A 6,479-nucleotide genomic window follows, 5' to 3' on the forward strand; every position below is an offset into this window, starting at 1 on the left:
CAAAAAAGTTTCATTTAGCATCAATTTAGTCCCACAGTGAGGTCAAAATTAAATAATTAACAAAATGTCCTACATAACAACAGTACAAGAACAAAATCGATAATCTGGAGAACAAGTACAAGCTCTAGAGGCATAAAATCAACCATTGATACATCAATACATTTATTTATTATTTTTTTATAATATAAATAAAATATTTTCTATAAAACTAAAGAAAATGATAAATAAATGTATTGATGCATCAATGGTTGATTTTGTGCCTTTGGAGCTTGTACTTGTTCTCCAGATTATCAATTTTGTTCTTGAACTGTTGTTATGTAGGACATTTTGTTAATTATTTAATTTTGACCTCACTGTGGAACTAAATTGATGCTAAATGAAACTTTTTTAGATTCAAATAGAACACTTTAAACCTTAAGGATCAAAACAGAATTATGCCCAAACCTAAGGGACCAATTTAGTACTTTACCCTAAAATTATTAATAATCATCCAACAAATCGAACACAACTATTCATTAGAATTCTAAAGGATTAATTAATTTTAATTTTGCAACTGAATTAAAAAGAGGATCTTGTTGTGAAATTCGCTCTCCTTGCTACAAGGTTATTGTGGGGTCCAGAGCTTCACTGCGATAGAGTTTTTGCCGGAGGAGAGAGAATGTCGAAAAAGACGGTGCCAAAGCCGCCATGGCCGAGTGGAGAGAAGAAGAAGTTGGTGGCGCGACAAAAAAGTGAATAGCGAAGGCAGTGGAAAGATTTGGATTTGTCGCCGGCGTTGGAGATAGTAGAAGGCGAGGTGCGCTTGCAAACGGCGGAGGAAGAGAAGGAAGTAAGAGGACGACGAAGACAAGGAAGGTATCTGCTCTATCGTACACGGGACAGCATCTCCCTCTTAATCTCATCCCTACCACACCTAATCCTCCTCGTCGGGGCATCTGCTCCATGGTTGCTGTCGAGGCGTTGCTGCACACCTGAAATATTGTTGCGGGTTGGGGATGCCGTCATCGGAGGTGAAGAACCGTGCTGATGAAGAAGGGTCGTGAGCATTGGCAGCGAAGATATTGGCCAAAAAACCATCCTGCCCACCCGCTAAAACGTCATCGGAGGTGAAGTACCATCCTCTCCCACTCTGGCTTGATGCCCCACTCCGGTGTTCAACGAACTTCTGCTCGCATCTTTGCTGGCTGTGCAAAATAATACAATAAAAAAATCTTACTCAACAAAATTTTATCCGTTTTGAATTAATTTAAATATCTGATTTTTTTTATTTTTGATATAATACTACAAAATATTTTAAATCTAACAATAATAACCGTCTTAAAACTAATATTTATAAAGTTATCCTACTGACACAAAAGCAGCATAAAGTATTAACTAACCAATCATATGAAATTAAATTTAGAAAGATCTCTACTATTAGATTAAAAAGCATGTATAATCCAATGACTCCTCATCAGCAAGCACACCGGTCAGCCAAAATTAAGTGCTATACACACCGGTCAGCCAAATACACACGGCACATAGAATTCGTGCCCTTGATGTAAAATACTTGAGTGTTGAATAGAACCCAAAAGAAAAAAAAAATCTTTTTTTGGTGGAGAAAAATACAGCTCATAAAACCACAAAAACTAACACTAAGAAGCATTGAAAATAAAAAAAAAAATCAAAATCAAAGCAATATTTTTTAATCAATTGTCAAGCCTGTGTTTGTAAGTTAGATTTGATGAGTACTTATGAAATACTCCTCCAACCATTTTCTTTCTCCTCCTTTTTTAAAAAATCCCAACTCACAACTATAGTGATCCGTTACTTATATCTTAGTCACAAAAAGCCTTATAAATCGATAGGATAATACAAACAAAAACACACGTGATCATTTATTAAATATATTTTATTCTAAAAATCTAAAGAATTATGAAAATTAGGTTATAAGGAATAACCGTGAATAACTCAAAGATAAAGAATAACTTCATAATTCGATTCCCCAAAGAACATGTCAACAAGGTACTTCAGAAATTACGTTTAAATCACGTTTACTAAACAGAAAAATTCTATAAAAAAAATTTCTTAATAAAAAAGAAAATACGTTATCCACTCTAAATACACATTATATTTATCTCACACTCTTATTTACTTAGCGTCAAAATGATTTTATAGGTGGCCACGGCTAAGACGCCACTAATTTTCTTAAAACCGATATATACCTTATTTATATCAGAAAAAAATGAGTTCAATTCTAGACCAACCCAGATATACATGCTCCAATAGCTTTAGAACTAACCATTGTCACGTACTCACGTCTTTGGCTATGAGGTGGTGATCTTTCTTAGTGTTGTTGAGGAAACTTGAAAACCTTTGTACAGATCGTTTTGGAATTCTCTCAAGAGTATATCTATCATCTATCAACATGATAAAGCCCAAATTCAATGCCATATCCACTTAAAGTTGTCCATTAATGACCTTACAACTAAATACTAAAATCAGTCACTAAATTCAGTTATTAGTCTAGAATATAAGTTAAAATACAAAATATATATTAAAAATAAATTACACCATATATGTATTTATATTTTGACAGTTAATTTTAGTGAGTAAAAGTAAAAGCATTAGAAAAATAAAAGAAATATCTTTTTTAAGAAGTTGTAATTTACATTTTTTTAAAAGATCTTTTTCATTAGAAAAAGATGTTTTTCATGTAATAAATAAAAAAAATGTATTTTTATATTATTATACCCAAACATAACTGATAGATAAAAATATTTTTTTGCAGAATATTTTTTTTTTGCAGAAATATCCAAATATAAAATTATTTTTACTTTTAAGATCTTTAAAACAAAAGATAACTCGAAAAAAGATCTTTTTTTAGAAACTCACACAAATAAGCCCTTAGTAGACAAATAGTTTTTTTTTTAATGAAATATCCTCTTAGACCATCTCCATTAAGAAACTCATCTTAGACTCTATTTATGGCCTACTTGTCACAAAAAGTAACTCTACATCAGTTTTTGCGTCATAAACAGTAAATAGGAACTCAAAGCATCTCTCTCTTCTCTATTAGGAGGAATTAACTTTAGTCCTTGTTGTGGTCCTACTTAATTAATTAAAGTAATTAAAATTAATGTAATTTATATTTTTTTTACAATAATATTATTAAAATTTATAAATTCAAAAATAATTCACTATTAAAAAATATTAATATTTAAAAAAATAATAACTTCATATATAACAATAATACACAATATATAATTTGAGATTAAACTAATTTGTAAAATTACTTAATATAAAGAAAAATATAGTTAAGCTTTATAGTTGATGATAAGCATTGTGAAATTGCCATATATCTTTCAATTGTCGATGCTGCCGCCTATCTCGAAGTTGGGCATTTTTTGGGAGAAATTGATGGTATGATGCAAAATCTTTCTCTTCCAACTAAGGTTGTGATAAGCCATTTTCGAATATTCGAAAAAAATTAATAACTTCATATATAATACACAATATATAATTCGAGATTAAACTAACTTGTAAAATTACTTAATATAAAAAAAAACATAATGGAGCTCTATAGTTGACAACTAGCATTGTGAAATTGTCATATGTGTTCAATCAAGTCCTCTTTCAATTGTCGATGTTGTTGCCTATTCCGAAGTTGAACATTTCTTTGGAAGAATTGATGGTATGTGGCAAAATCTTCATCTCCCAACTGAAGTTGTGATAAGCCATTTTTGATATCGTCATACTCTAAGTCTTGAGCAATTTTTTTTTTTTTTGCATAAGTGTCTGTTTCATCCTCAACAAACATATTATGTAATATAATACAAGCTCTCATTCCGTTGCAAGCTTCTTCTTTTCCAAAAGCGCGTTGGATCATGTATAATTGCAAAGCATGCTTGCAACACTCCGAATGCTCATTCTACGTTTTTTCTATGCTCTTTTTGGTATTGTGCAAATAACTTGTGTTTTTCCTCTTGTAACTTTGAGATTGATTTGATAAATGTGGTTTAATCAGGATAAATATTATCTGATAAATAGTATTTTATAGTATAATTATTATCATTGATAGTATAATTTACCTTCAGAGTACGATCATTTAAAATATCATTAAATACTGGTAAATGATCTAACACGTTGATATTGTTTTCTGAACTAGACACTCTAAAAAACGCATGACATATCCATTTTTGTGACTATTTTTGCTTACTGCTATTTAAAATTTTAGATACTAGAATTTTGTAGAGGTTATGTTTTTTAGCATGAAATTAAGGTGGAAAAATCATGTTGTCTTGAACAATTGAATCGTAGATCTAAATATAATTTGGTTGAACGTATGAGATGTTTTTTATATCCTAAACTCTAAAGTTGAGCGACTATATATCAAACTTAATTTTTGACATTAGTTTTCTAAGGGAAATGGAGATATATGTATATTTTGAGAAAGATGGAGAATATTACTTTCTTACCGTAGATTGTTGTTGTCTTGTTGAAAGATTGATGGTCCCATGTGCATCCAACAATCTTAAATGGACCATATTGGTCATACATTCCACACAGCTGACTATGATATGGTATGTTTAATATATATTTTAAAGCATAAGTTATTAATTTTTTTTTTATAAAAAATATATAATTAAATTTTTAATATATTTATTAAAAAATTAAAAAAATTTATTAATAATAATTTTAATATTATTTATTTTAGATTTAAATAAATAATAATCAATTGTTCGTTTCTTTCACAAAAAATATTAATTTGTTAGATTTTTTTTTATGAAATATTTCAACACATGAGATGATTAGGACTTTGAAAAGTGGGATGGTTGAAGGGAAAAAAAAAACACTATTATTCCATCGCCCCTACCTTCACAAATCACAAGACAATGAGTCTAACTTTTTTCCCTTCTTAAAGCGGGCACCCCTTAGATGTGTTTTTTGGATGACTGAATCCCTTAGTTTTGTTTGTGAAGCCACTAAACAAAACAAGACTCTTAAAATTAGTAAAAAAAATATTCTCCGTCTTTGTCGCTAAGAAAGTGTCATTTAAACTTTTAGAAGTGTCAATTAGAGATGTAATCTAATCTCACATAAGCCTAACTGCCTAAGCATAAAGTAAAAGATTAAATATTGATATACATATTACATTAACATTTTAAAAATTATAAAACGAATACTAAAGTAAAGTGTAATGATGTAAAACACACGATGTGGTTCCTGAGATTTCAATTGCATCATTATAATCCTTCAGATACGGCTTCGGACACCATAATAATCCCTAGACAGCTTTTTGGTGTTGAGTCATCACCGACGATTTGATGTGTCACGAAGTTGCCACGTTGGAGAGAGCCAAAACATTGGCGTTTTGGTTTGGCGCCACATTTTGTTAAAAACGTCGTCGTTTGACCCAAAATGAAAATATTAAATGGGCTTGATCAAACACATACCCTCCCTTCACTCGTCTTCTCCACTTCCACCCTCTGTCTTCTTCTTCCTCCTCTCTTCATCAATGTCACTACCTTAGGGTTCTATTGGAGATTGAAATTCTTGCACTCAGAAGACATCAAAATCAGGTCTCACTTCGTCGTTCGTCTCCTCCTGCGTTAGAAACAAGAGGTTCTGCCATTAGTAAAGATAAATTTTTTTTATTCTTTTTTTCAATGCACGATGGTTTTTGTATATACTTGTGTTGTGAGTGTGGTTGGTGTTATGTGTCTTTTTTTTTTCTGTTAGTATGGTTCTAGGGTTTGATTATGTTGGGGTTTCATGAGATGCTCTGTTTGATTATGGTGTTGTGTTATTGTCTTTTCTTTGGGCGGACATCATTCGTCGTTAATAAAGGTTTAGCAAGTTTACATTTGATTGATTTGGGTTTAGGGTAACAATGAGTGTTAACTAGTGAAAGGTTTACTTACTGAAAAAAGTTGAAAATCATACTCTGTTTCATGGTCATGAGTGTTCTGTTTGATAAAACTCTTATCTGTTGATGTCTATTATATGAGTGATTACTGCAATGACTTGTAATGTAGACAATACTATAAATACTTCTGCTGCAGTTGTACTATATAATCTATAATTTCTCTAATTCAGTTCTTATGTATAATGATGAGAATATTTAGAAGATATATTTTACTTAAGCCACTTTAATTTTATTAGAAGATTGGAAATAAATAGCCACATATTATCACAAAAGTATACTCTTTATTAATTTTGTAGAAGATGTTATGTTATGGAACTTGAAACATACATATCTTATTGTTCAATTAAAAATCCCATGTCCAGGAGCCAATATTCTATGTGTCCTGTACTAAATAAAGTGACTATATCCTGCAAATAGTTATGTAAATATGATAGAAAAATCTGTTTGTGTACATGTATTATTCTTTTAATCTTTTTTATTGAATAGTTAGTGTAAATAGGACAGAAAAATCTATTTGTGTTTATGGTGATTGTCAAGTAATGGCTTTTGAATTATTTTTTTCAGATGGAAG

The sequence above is a fragment of the Arachis ipaensis genome, chromosome B04 (assembly GCF_000816755.2).
Source record: "Arachis ipaensis cultivar K30076 chromosome B04, Araip1.1, whole genome shotgun sequence".
Taxonomy (NCBI): domain Eukaryota; kingdom Viridiplantae; phylum Streptophyta; class Magnoliopsida; order Fabales; family Fabaceae; genus Arachis; species Arachis ipaensis.